Here is a 14,331-nt window from a genome sequence, read left to right as displayed (position 1 = left end):
GAAATGATTTGTGGCTAGCCCACAGAGATGTTAACTAATGATCTGTGATGCACAGGGTGTTTCAGAAATTCTCATGAAAGTAGAATTGCCACAGTTGTTACATGGGGAATGAGTAGAGAGTCAGCATCCACTTGCTCACGTGGAGACATTTAACATTTTTCCAGCTGTTAGTGTTGTTAATGGAAGTGCAGAGGTGGAAAAAAGCAGTGCCAGGCACAGATTGATGGTATTTGCTGTGGTTAAGAAAAGGATTGAGCTGGGCATGGTGGCACACGCCTTTAATCCCAGCACTTGGGAGGCAGAGNCAGGCGNATTTCTGAGTTCGAGGCCAGCCTGGTCTACAAAGTGAGTTCCAGGACAGCCAGGGCTATACAAAGAAACCCTGTCTCAAAAAAAAAAAAAAAAAAAAAAGAAAAGAAAAGGATTGAATGTGTCCTCAGAAGGTTTGCAAATTGAACACTTCAGTTCTCAGTGGGATGATGTTAAGAGGTGTTTGGGGCTGTCAGAGATGGAATCTTGTGGGTGGTCACTGGAGATGCTGATCTTGGAAGGAATTAATGTAGTCCTCATGGGACATTGGCAAGTTCTTATGAGATGGTGTGGTGGTTTGACTAGAAGTGGCTCCCACAGACTCGTGTGTTTGAATGCTTGACCATAGGGAGTGGTACTATGAGGAGGCGTGGATTTGTTGGAAGAAGTATGTAACTGTGGAGGTAGGCTTTGAGGCCAGATATGCTCAAGCTCCTCAGAGTGTGACACACAGTCTCCTTCTGCTGTCTGTACATCAAGTTGTAGAACTCTCAGCTCTCTAGTACCATGTCTGCCTGCACACTGCCATGTTTCTTGCCACGATAATGGACTGAACCTCTGAAACTATAAGACATCCCTAATTATATGCTTTCCTTCAAAAGACTTGCTGTGGTCATGGTGTCTCTTCACAGCAATAAAACCCAAAGAGATGACTTTTATAGGAGATTAGAGCCTCTCTAATATTTGGTTTCATGTCTTGCTGTGAGATGTTCCCTCTTGTTTGTGTTGCAATCATAGTGCCTTTTTCCAAGAAGTCTCCATCAGAGCCCAAACAGTGCTGGCACCATCACCCTGAAACCCTGAAAATGTTAGCTAAATAAAACTTCTTTTCCTTATAAAGCATTTCATTGTAGTAACAGAAAATAGATGGATACCTCATTAATACTAAATTTCTTGCACTACTACATGGATCTTATTATCCATCCACGTCAGCAACTATGATGGCTTATTTAAAATTGATTTCCTGACTCAGGCTAGGGAAACAGATCAGTGACTTGCTCAGCGATCATCAGAGAAGCTCCCTTGTGCTTCGGCAGCAGATGGGAACAAATATGAGACCCACAGCCAGACATTAACGCAGAGGGAGAAATTTGGAACACTCAGCCATATACACAAGATATCATTATCAAATCCCCTACCTCATATCTCAGGAAACGTTGTGGAAGAGGAGGTGGAAAGGGTGTGAGAGACAGAAGGGATGGAGAACACCAAGAAAACAATCCACCTAAATCAATATGATCAATACACATACGAACTCACGGAGACCGAGGCAGCATGCACAGGCCCTGCATGGGGCTGCACCCGAAGGAGTTCTAAAGTTGAAAGGAGTGGGCACAGAATCCCATTCATCCAGAAGCTATCTTCAACTGATAACTACTTGAAAAAGAAAGTTACATTTCCTCCAAGGGAGTCTTACTGGAGAAACAGGCTACTCCTAGGGGTAGGCTCCGTGCCCATCACCGAATGGCCAATAGAAAATGAACTCAATGGCATCTTTGGAGGTTCTGAAGACACAAAGCCATAAGGTTTTGTTAGGGCATCTCTTAAAAATGTTTTTTTTTTTAATTTCATCTTATTTGTAGATATTTTTCTCTATTTTTGTCCTACAGATTTTTTGTGGATGTAATATGGCTTCTAGTTTTTTGTTTTTAAGGGAGTATGCAAATGAGGGGCTCTCTGCATCCATATCTGTTTCTTAGCCCCCCCCCTTTTTAAGATTTATTGTTTTATGTAAGTACACTGTAGCTGTCTTCAGACACACCAGAAGAGGGCATCAGATCTCATTACAGATGATTGTGAGCCACCATGTGGTTGCTGGGATTTGAACTCAGGACCTTTAGAAGAGCAGTCAGTGCTCTTACCTACTGAGCCATTTCACCAGCCCTTCTTAGGCCTTTTATTGGGTTATTTTCCTTCTGTTTGTTTGTTTGTCTGTCTGTTTGTTTTTGAACAATTCCAATATAATAGGATATTTTAAAATATTATTTCAGTTAATTAATTTTATTATTATTCCATAAAGGCCCATCTGTTTTCTAATGAGAGGCAGAAAGGAGGTAGGTCCTGTTGTAGGATATTTGATCACACTGTGAACTCCAAGATTGCATTGTCTACTGAAAAAGGTGTTTTTAGTTGTGGTGTGGCTTATCCGTTAGCACACATTTTTAATCCCTCTGGTTAGAATACAGACATGACCTTAGTACATACCTTTAACTCCAAATATTGAAGGTAAAGTTAGTTTATAGAAGGAAGCACCCATGTTTGAAGTGATGTCTAATTGAGTGGCAGAAAAGTGACAAATCAGAGTAAGATTTGATAGAATCGGACATTCCCAATTCTCATGAGAGAGATAAAGAAAAAAGAGGCTACTTAAGATAGCAGTGTGAATTACAAATCTGCACTCCACTCCCCAGACCACAACGCTGCCTGCCTCCCAGAAGGCCTGCTGCCACCCAGGACATCCAGGTAAGATGCCATGCCCCAATCTCCATCCTGCTAGGGCAAGCCCAGCAGCTGTGAGGTCTGCCCTGCTCATTCTGTGCTCTCCATCTTCCACTCCACACCTCTACCTGTAATTTGGAATCTGATCTCCACTCCCCAGACCATAGCTCTGCCTGCCTGCTAGAAGGCCGGCTGCCACCCAGAACAACCAGATCTAGAGACCTGCTACTACCAGGTATTCCCAGGCCAGACAACACTAGAGACAACCAGAATCCTAAAGGCAAGCACGAGAACACAATCAACAAAAGCCAGTGTAACATAACACCATCAGAACTGAACTCTCCTATTATAGCAAGCCCAGGATATCCAAACCTGAAAAGCAAGTCAATGACCTTAAATCTCATCTTATGAAGATGATGGAGTAGAGTGGAAACTTTAAGGGTTCTTTGGAAGGTCAGTTGTGTTGTATGGTGTTTGCTGGGGTAAACATGTGAAGGAACGTTGTAATGTTTCTGCGTCACGCACACCGGCGCCGTGTCTGCGTGGGCAGAAAACACCTTGGGGTGGGTTTGTACTGCAGAGCTAAACTTCCTGAAATTAGAGATGAGCTGCAAGAAAGCATATTATTTATTAATTACACGCGGGAGAACCCAACCCTCTCCTGCATGTCCCATTGTCTCTGCTGAGTGTGTCTCAGTCCCAATGGCGCAATGTGCAATGTCCCAATGTCCCAATGGCGCGCAGTCCGGTCCTCAGCAGACCTGTGTCCAGAAGGCGGGTCCAATCAAGTAGGCTTGACGACATTGGTGGTTGGTCCGGGCGACGAGTGGGCATTGACAGTGGGCGGTCCGAGAACGCTGTGTTCTGGGACGTCTGGGGGAGCAACTCTTAGCATGTCTGCAAGAGGCGCAATACAATGCTTAGACGGAGTTGCCAGTGGAGGCGGGCGGGACCCAACAGAACGTGCCATTAACGAGGACACAGGTGAAACACTAAGGCTGACTTGTGAAAGAATGTTGTGCTGAAGCAGACACAGGTGAAAACATGTTCTGCTAAAACAAGCACTTGAAAGGGCATGTGATAAAAGATTCTTTGCTAACAACACACATGTATTGGTCCACCTAACATTGCATAGTTGAGCTGCATTTGTCAGGACTCCTTAGAGAGAAACTTACCATAGAACTTCTGGTGGTATGCAGCAGTTTCCTGCTGCTTCTGTAGACTCGGACTCACTGGCAGAGTGACGTCAGCTGAGATAGTTACACATGCTGAGGTAGGACCCGTGGAAGACATGTGATGTTTGAGGGACTCGACCAACAAGCTTCTCTGATCTTCACTTCCCTGAGGCATAGCCAAGAACTTCTGGTGTCCCTCCTGGTCCCTCTTGCTGACTTGTGCCAAGGCTGAGGCCTGGCTGTCTCTGCTAGGTAGTGCCATGGCTGCTGATCCCAACTCTACCAAACTGGACTGCTGGTGTATCCTTGAAGTGTTTGCTAGTGGATCGAGTTGCCTCTGCTAACCTGTGAACTGAACTGCTGATTTGCAGACAACATAGAGAGGACCTTTCTAAATAGGTCCACTACCCCAGTATCCTTTCTTTCCCACTACCTTGGTGTGTGGCAGACTTAAAGGGAGGTTAAAGCATTTAAAAACCATCAAAAATAGGTTTTGAGTAGTATTCCATTGTATAAATGTACCACATTTTCCGTATCCATTCCTCTGTTGAGGGACATCTGGGTTGTTTCCAGCTTCTGGTTATTATAAATATGACTGTTATGAACATAGTGGAGCATGTATTCTTTTTTTATTAGATATTTTCTTTATTTACATTTTAAATGCTATCCTGAAAGTTCCCTATACCCTCCCCCACCCCTGCTCCCCTACCCATCCACTCCCACTTCTTGGCCCTGGCATTCCCCTGAGCTGGGTCATATAAAGTTTGCAAGACCAAGGGGCCTCTCTTCCCAATGATGGCCGATTAGGCCATCTTCTGCTACATATGCAGCTAGAGACATGAGCTCAGGGGGTACTGGTTAGTTCATATTGTTGTTCCACCTACAGGGTTGCAGCCCCCTTCAGCTCCTTGGGTACTTTCTCTAACTCCTCCATTGGGGGCCCTGTGCTCCATCTAATAGCTGACTGTGAGCATCCACTTCTGTGTTTGCCAGGCACTGGCATAGCCTCACAAGAGGCCNCNATATCAGGGTCCCTTCAGCANAATCTTGCTNGCATGNGCATTAGTATCTNGGTTTGGTGNCTGATGATGGGNTGGATNCCCNNATGGGGTAGTCTCTGGATAGTCCATCCTTTCATCTTAGCTCTAAATTTTGTCTCTGTACATATATCCTTTCATGAGTATTTTGTTCCTTATTCTAAGGAGGAATGAAGTAACCACATGATGGCCTGCCTTCCTGGTTTTTTTATGTTTTGCAAAATGTATTCTTAACACACGTTAGAGCATCTTCTGAGGAGATGCCCAAGAGTGGTATAACTGGGTCCAATTTTCTGAGGAAATGCCAGACTGATTTCCAGAGTGGTTGTACCAGCTTGCAATCCCACCAACAATGGAGGAGTGTTCCTCTTTCTCCCCATCCTAGCCAGTATCTGCTGTCACCTGAGTTTTATCTTCACCATTCTGACTGGTGTGAGGTGGAATCTCAGGGTCATTTTGACTTGCATTTCCCTGATGACTAAGGATATTAAACTTTTCTTAAGGTGCTTCTCAGTCATTCAAGTTTCCTCAGTTGAGAATTCTCTGTTTAGCTCTGTACCCATTTTTAATAGGGTTATTTGGTTCTCTGGAGTTTAACTTCTTGAGTTCTTTGTATATATTGGATATTAGCCCTCTATCAGATGTAGGGTTGGTCAGAATCTTTTCCCAATTTGTTCATTGCCATTTTGTCCAATTGACAGTGTCCTTTGCCTTATAGAAGCTTTGCAATTTTATGAGGTCCCATTTGTTGATTCTTGATCTTAGACGTATGCCATTGGAGTTCTGTTCAGGAAAATTTCCCCTGTGCCCATGTGTTTGAAGCTTTCCCCCACTTTTTCTTCTATTAGATTCATTGTATCTAGTTTAATGTGAAGGTCCTTGATCTGCTTGGACTTGAGCTTTGTACAAGGAGAAAAGAATGGATTGCTTTGCATTCTTCTACATGTTGACTGCCAGTTGAACCAGCATCATTTGTTGAAAATACTGTCTTTTTTCCACTGTATGGTTTTAGCTTCTTTGTCAAAAATCAAGTGACCATAGGTGTGTGGGTTTATTTCTGGGTCTTCAGTTCTGTTCCATTGATCTATCTGCCTTTCACTGTACCAATACCATGCAGTTTTTATCATGATTATTCTGTAGTATAGCTTGAGGTCAGGGATGGTGATTCCTCCAGATATTCTTTTATTGTTGAGAATAGTTTTGGATATGCTGGGTTTTTTGTTATTCCAAATGAATCTGAGAATTTTCCCACAAAGGGGAGGGAGAACCTGTCAAGACCATATCCAGTCCAGAAGTTAGGCATGGTCCCACAGTTGAGGGATGGAGCCAACCATCCATCTCCAAAATTTTAACCCAGAATTGCTCCTGTCTAAAGGAAATACAGGGATAAAAAGTGAAACAGAGACTGAAGGAAAGGCCATCCAGAGACTCCCCCACCTGGGGATCAATCCCACATGCAGACACCAAACCCAGACACTATTGCTGATACCAAGAAGTGCTTGCTGACAGTAGCCTGATAAGCTGTCTCCTGAGAGGCTCTGCCAAATCAGGACCAATACAGATGTAGATGTACACAGCCAAACATTGGACTGAGCATGGGGATCCCAATGGGGAAGTTAGGGCAAGGACTGTAGGAGCTGAAGGGTTTTGCAATTTCATAGGAAGAACAACAATATCAACCAACCAGACCCCTCTCCAAAGCTCCCAGGGACTAAACCATCAACCAAAGAGTACTCAGGGGATACCCATGGCTCCTGCTGGATATATAGCAAAGGATTGCCCTATCTGGCATCACTGGAAGGGGAGCCCCTTGGTTCAGTGGAGTTTTTATTACCCAGGATAGGGAAATGCTAGGCTGCTGAGACAGGAGTGGGTGGGTGGGAGGAGCACCTTCATAAAGGCAGGGAGAGTGAGGAGGGGATAGGGGGCTTATGGAAGGGAAACTGGAATGGGAATAACATTTAAAATATAAATAAATAAAATAAAAAATGAAAAAAATAGGTTTTGAAAAAATTAAGGTTACAATATAAGCCTTTAAAGAAGAAATAAATAAATCCCTTAAATAAATACAAGAAAATATAATCAAGCAGATAGAGGCCTTTAAAGAGGAAACAAATAACTATTAAGAAATACAGGAATATACAATCAAACAGGTGAAGGAAATGAATAAAACTGCTCAAATGTGAAAATAAAAATAGAAGCAATAAAGCAAACACTAAAGGAGGCAACCCTGGAGAGAAAACCTAGAAAAGAAGAGGAACTACATATGCAAATATTACTAATGGAAGACAAGAGATGGAAGAGAAAATCTCAGAGAAAGAAGATACAATAAAAGAAATTAACATTTGTCAAAGAAAATGGCAAATCTAAAAAGTTTCTAAGAGAAACATCCAAGAAATTTGGTACATTATGAAAAGACCAAACCTACGAATAATAGGAACAGAAAAAGGAGAAGATTCCAGCTCAAATACCCCCCAAGAATATTTTCAGCAAAATCATAGAAGAAAATGTCCCTAAACTAAAGAAATAGATGGCTATAAATGTAAAAGAAGCTTGCAGAACACCAAATAGAGTGGACCAGTAAAGAAAATCCTCCTGTCACATAATAATAAAAACACTAAATGTACAGAACAAAGAAAAACTACTAAAGCTGCAAGGGAAAATGGTCAAGTAACATATACTCAGACCAATCAGAATTACCCCTGACTTCTCAACAGAGTCTCAAAACCCAGAATGCCCTCTCAGATGTCTTGAAGACTCTAAAAGATGTCAGTCCAGACTACTATGCCCTAGCAAAAATTTCAATCAACATACATGGAGAAACCAAATATTCCATGAAAAAAAACAAATTTAAACAATATCTATCCACTAATCCAGCACTACAGAGGATATTAGAAGGAAAACTTCAACACAAAGAGAATAACTACACCCCCCCCAAATACAAGAAATTAGTCATCTCACAGAAAAACCAAAAGAAGGGAAACACACACACACACACACACACACACACACACACACACTAACCTACCAACATCAAAATAACAGGAGCTAACAATTGTTGGTCATTAATATTTCTCAATACCTGTGGACTCAATTCCCCAATAAAAAGACACAGGTTAACAGAGTGGATATGTAATCAGGATTCATCATTATACTTCATGCAAGAAACACACCTCAGCAACAAAGATAGACATTACTTCGGAGTAAAGGGCTGGAAAAAAAAAGGTTTTCCAAGCAAACAGACCCAAGAAACAATCTATAGTAGCCATTCTAACATCTCATAAAATAGACTTTCAACTAAAAGTAATCAAAAGAGATAAGGAAGGACACTTCATATCAAAGGAAAAATTTGCCAAGATGACATCTCAATTCTGAACATCTATGCCCCAAGTGTAAGGGTAACTACATTCACAAAAAGAAACATTATTAAAGATTAAATGACACATCAAACATCATACATTAATAGTGGAAGTCTTCAACACCCAACTCTCATCAATGGACAGGTCATCAAAACAGAAACTAAACAGAGAAATAATTAAATTAACAGATGTTATGAATCAAATGGACCTAACAGATACCTACAGAACCTTTCACACAAACACAAAAGAATATACCTTCTCAGTACCTTATAGAACCTTCTCCAAAACAGACCATATACTCCATCACAAAGTAAGCCTCAATAGATATAAGGTTGAAATAACCCCTCTCATCTTATCAGATCACCATGAAATTAAAGCTGGACTTAAACAACAACAGAAACTACAGAAAGCCTACAATCTCATGGAAACTGAATAACTCTATACACTCAATGACCACTGAGTCAAAAATAATTTAAAAAAAAAGAGCAATCAAAGACTTTCTATAATTCAATGAAAATGAAGGCACAATATACTCAAACTTTTGGTACACAATGAAAGCAGTGCTAAGAAGAAAGTTCATAGCACCAAGTGCCTTCATATAGAGATTGGAGAGATCTCATACCAGCAACTTAACAGCACACCTGAAAACTCTAGAACAAAAGAAGAAAACATGCTCAAGAGGAGTAGATGACAGAAAATAATCAGACTCAGGACTGAAATCAATCAATTAGAAACAAAGAGAATAATACAAAGAATAANCAAAACCAAGAGCTGGTTCTTTGAGAAAATCAACAAGATAGAAAAACTCTTAGTCAAACTAACTAAAAGGTAGAGAGGCAGTTTCCAAATTATCAAAGTCATAAAGGAAAAGGGAAATATAACAACAGAAACTGAAGAAAATTTTAAAACTTTAGGTCTTACTTCAAAAGCTTGTACTCCACAAAATTGGAAAATGTAAACCAAATGGTTGATTTTCTAGATCAATTTCAAACTAAGATCATATAAGCAATCTAAACAATCCTATAATCCCTAAGAAAATAAAAGCATTCATTAAAATCTTCCAACTAATAAAAGGCCAGGGTCTGGTGGTTTTAGCTCAGTATTATACCAGACTTTCAAAGATGAGCTAATACCAATACTCCTCAAACTATTCCACAAAATAGAAACAGAAGGAACCCTGACAAACTCATTCCACCAGACCACAGTTACCCTGATAGCTAAACCACACAAAGACACAACAAAGAATTTCAGATAAACTTCTCTTATGAATATCAATGCAAAAGTACTCAATCAAATACTCAAAAACTGAATCCAGAAACATATCAAAAGCATCATTCACCATGATCAAGTAGGATTCATCCCAGGGATGCAGAGGTGGTTTAATATACAAAAAAAAAATCCATCAATGTAATACACCATGTAAACAAATTGAAAGAAAAAACCCACATGAGCATCACATTAGATGCTGAAATGTCTTTGAGTAAATTCAACACCTTTTCATGTTAAAAGACTTGGAAAGTTGAGGGCTACAAGGTGCATACCTAAAACATAGTAAAAGCAATATATAGCAAGCCATTAGCCAACATCAAATTAAATAGAGAGAAACTTCAGGGGATCCTACCTAAATCAGGGACAAGACAAGGCTGTCCACTTTCCTCATATCCATTCAATATAGTACTTAAATATAGTACTTAAATGTCTAGCTAGAGCAATAAGACAATAAGAGGAGATCAAGGGGATACAAATTGGAAAGGAAAAAGTCAAAGTATTACAATTCATGGATGATATGGTAGTGTACATAAGCAACCTTCAAAATTCTATCAGTGAACTCCTACAGCTGATAAACCCCTCAGTAAAGTGGTTGGATACAAAGTTAACTCAAAAAAATCAGTAGCCCTCCTTTATACAAGTAAGCAGATTGGGAAAAAAAATAGAGAAACAACACCCTTCACAATAGCCACATAATATAAAATATGTTGGTATGATACTATGGATAAGTAGGATTAACATGGTGAAAACAGCCATCTTTACAAAAGCAATCTACAGATTCAATGCACTTCCCTTTTAAATTCCAACATAATTTTTTACAGACCTTGAAAGAGCAATTTTCAACTTCATATGGAAAAATAAAAACTCAGAATAGCTAAAATCAATCCTGAACAATAAAAGCAGTTCTGGAGTTATCATCATTTTTTTTTTTATTTTGAGCTGTACTACTGAGCAATAGTAATAAAAATTGCATGATATTGGTATAGAAGCAGATAGGCAGGTTGATCAATTGAATCAAATCAAAGACCCACAAATAAACCCTGTACACCTATGGACACTTGATTTTTGACAAAGAAGCCAAAATGATACAATGGGGGAGGGGGGAAACATCTTCAACAAATGGTGCTGGTCTAACTAGATATCAGCAGGTAGAAGAATAGATCTATATTTATCACCCTGCATAAAACACAAGTACAAGTGGATCAAAGACCTCAACATAAAACTTGATATACTAAATCTAATAGAAAAGAAAGTGGGAAATAGCCATGAATGCATTGGTACAGGAGACATTTCCCTGAACAGAACACCAATGGCTCAGGACCTAAGATAAACAATTGATAAATTTGACCTCATCCAACTGAAAAGCTTCAGTAGGGCAAAGTACACTGTCAATAGGACAAAAAGGCAGCACACAGATTGGGAAAAGATCTTCACTAACCATATATCTGACAAAGGACTAATATCCAAAATATATAAAGAACTCAAGAAATTAAACACCAACAACCCAAATAACCCAATTAAAAATGGGGTACAGAGCTAAACACAGAATTCTCAATTCACTTAAAGAAATGTTCAACATCCTTAGTAACCAGGGAAATGTAAATCGAAATAACTCTGAGATTCCATCTTAGACCCATCACTATGGTCAATATTAAAATCTTAAAGGAGAGCACATACTGCTAAGGATGCCGAGAAAGGAGAATACTCCTCCATTGCTGGTGGGTATGCAAACTTGTATAACCACTCTGGAAATCAATGTGGGGTTTCCCAGAAAATTAGAAAATATTACTACTCCTGGGCATATACCCAAATGATACTCCACCATACCATAAGGACACATGTTCCACTATGTATATAATAGCTTTATTTGTAATAGCCAGAAACTGGAAATAACCCAGATATCACTCAACTGAAGAATGGATACAGAAAATGTCATTCAATTACACAATGGCATACTACTCAGCTATTAAAAACAAGGACATCATGAACTTTTCAGGCAAATGGATGGAACTAGAAAACATTATCCTAAATGAGGTAACCAGACCTAAAAGGGGTTCATGGTATATATCCACTTATACATCAATATTAGCCATAAAATACAAGATACCCATGATATACTCTACAAACCCAAAGAAGCTAAGCCAGAAGGAAGGCACAAGCAAGGGTGCTTGAACCTCACTTGGGAGAATAAAATAATCATAGGAGGCAGATGGATGGAGGGACTGAGTGGGAAAGGGGATGTGGAGAGAAATGGGGGTGTTCAGGATCAGGTAGGTGGTGAAAAGGCCAGAGGTCCAGGAGAATGAATGGAAATTGGTTATGTGCTGGATGTGATAGGGGAGGCTTCCAACCATCTATAGTTGTGATCTTAGCTGAGGCTCACAGTAGTGGGGATGTAGAACCTGAAGAGGCCACCATCTGTAGCTGGATGAAACCCCAGTGAAGGGATAAAGACACCAGCCCACCCACAAAACTTTTGACCCAAATTTTGTCCTGTCTACAAGAAATGCAGAGATAGGGTATGAAGCAAAGACTGAGGGAATGGCCAACCAGTAACTGACACATCTTAAGACCTATCTCATAGACAAACACCAATCCCTGACACTATTAATGATACTCTGTTATGCTTGCAGGTAGGAGCCTGGCATGGCTGTTCTTTAAGAGGTTCCACCCAGCAGCTGACTGGAAAAAAAATGCAGAGACCTACAGCCAAACATTGGATGCAGCCTGGGACTCTTATTGAAGACTTAGGGGAAGGATTAGGGGCGCTGAATTGGGGAAGAACTCCATAGGAAGACCAACAGAGTCAACTAGCCTAGACCCTTGGGGGATCTCAGAGACTGAACCATCAACCAAGGAGCATACAGGAGCTAGAGTCAGGCCCTACACATATGTAGCAGATTAGAAGCTGGCTCTTTATGTGGGCACCCATCAACTGGAGTGGGGCTGTCCCTAAACTATTGCCTGGCTGTGGAATCTATTCCCCTAGCTGGGCAGTCTTGTTTGGCCTTAGTGGGAAAGGATGCACCTAGCTCTAGAGAGATTTGATATGACAGGAGTAGGGGGAACCCAGGGTGGGTCTCCACCCTCTCAGAGAAGAAGGGGAGGGTGGATGGGGAGAGACTGTGTGATGGTGGGACCAGGAAGGGAGTTTAATGATCAGGATGCAAAGTTAATTAATTAATTAATTAATTGGAGAAAAGGGAGAGAGCAGTGCAGAGAGAAGAAGGGGGAGGAGGAAGAGGAGGAGGAGGAGAAGGAAGAAGAGGAGAAAGAAGAGGAGGAGGAAGCTACATTGAGAGTTTTACAGAGAGAGTTTGCAGAGAGAAAACAAGCTAGGCACAGGTAAAGAGAAGATGAGCCAGAGAATGTTATGGAGCAAGAAGATTAGAGCAGGTTGCTAGAGTTAATATGAGGCCAAGCTTAGCAATTCAGTCAGAGACTGAGAAAATAGCCAGATTGAATCAGTCGGCTTAAAGAGGAATTTGATCCAGAACAGCTGAGTTGAACCTGTTGGCTATAGTTCAGAAAGAACTAGAACGCATGAGCTTATTCAGCAGTAAGTCTCAGGCTGAAAACATTCTAGGCCTAGTTGACTTCCAGGTTAGAAGCTTCCAGGACTAAGCCTAGGTTAGCAGAAGACAGCAGTAAACTTCTGAGACAGTTACCACAGGCAAATAAAAGTTACATTTACAAGATCCAATGGGAGGAAAGACTGGGAGAAATAGAGCCTGAGGAAACTGTAATTAGGATATATTATGTGAGAAAAAGTTGTATTTTTTTTTAAAAGATAATTTCTTTATTTACATTTACATTTATCCACTTTCCCCTCCAAAAACCTCCTATCCCTTCCCCCACCCCCACTCACCAACCCAGCCACTCCCATTTCCTGGCCCTGGAAGTCCCCTATAATGGGATATATAACCTTCACAGGACCAAGGCCTCTCCTCTGCTACATACACAGCTAGAGCCATGAGTCCCACCATGTGTTTTCTTTGGTTGGTGGTTTAGTCCCAGGGAGCTCTGGAGATACTGGTTAGTTCATATTGTTGTTCCTCCTATGGGGCTTAAACCCCTTAAGTTCCCTGGGTACTTTCTCTAGCTCCTTCATTGGGGATCCTGTGCTCTGTCCAATGGCTGTGATCATCCACTTCTGTATCTGTCTCTCAGGAGACAACTATATCTGGCTCCTGTCAGCAAACCTTGTTGGCATCCACAATAGTGTCTGATTTTGGTGATTGACTATGGGATGGATCCCCAGGTGGGGCAGTCTCTAGATGGTCATTACTTCAGTCTCTGCTTAACACTTTGTCTCTGTAACTCCTTCCATGGGTATTTTGTTCCACCTGAGAAGGATCGAAGTATCCACACTTTGGTCTTCCTTCTTCTTGAATTTCATGTGTTTTGTGAATTGTATCTTGGGTATTCCAAGCTTCTGGGCTAATATACACTTATCAGTGAGTGCATATCATGTGTGTTCTTTTGTGATTGGGTTACCTCACTCAGAATGATATCATCCAGATTCATCCATTTGTCTAATCATTCCATAAATTCATTGTTTGTTTCTTTTTTTATTATTATTATTATTTTCTATATTTACATTTCAAATGCTATCCCGAAAGTTTCCCATACCCCTCCCCCCACCTCTGTCCCCCTACCCACCCACTCCCACTACTTGGCCCAGGCCTTGCCTTGTGCTAGGTCATATGGAGTTTGGAAGACCATGGAACCTCTATTCCCACT

The sequence above is a fragment of the Mus pahari genome, chromosome 1 (genome assembly GCF_900095145.1).
Source record: "Mus pahari chromosome 1, PAHARI_EIJ_v1.1, whole genome shotgun sequence".
Taxonomy (NCBI): domain Eukaryota; kingdom Metazoa; phylum Chordata; class Mammalia; order Rodentia; family Muridae; genus Mus; species Mus pahari.
This window is presented reverse-complemented; position numbering follows the sequence as displayed.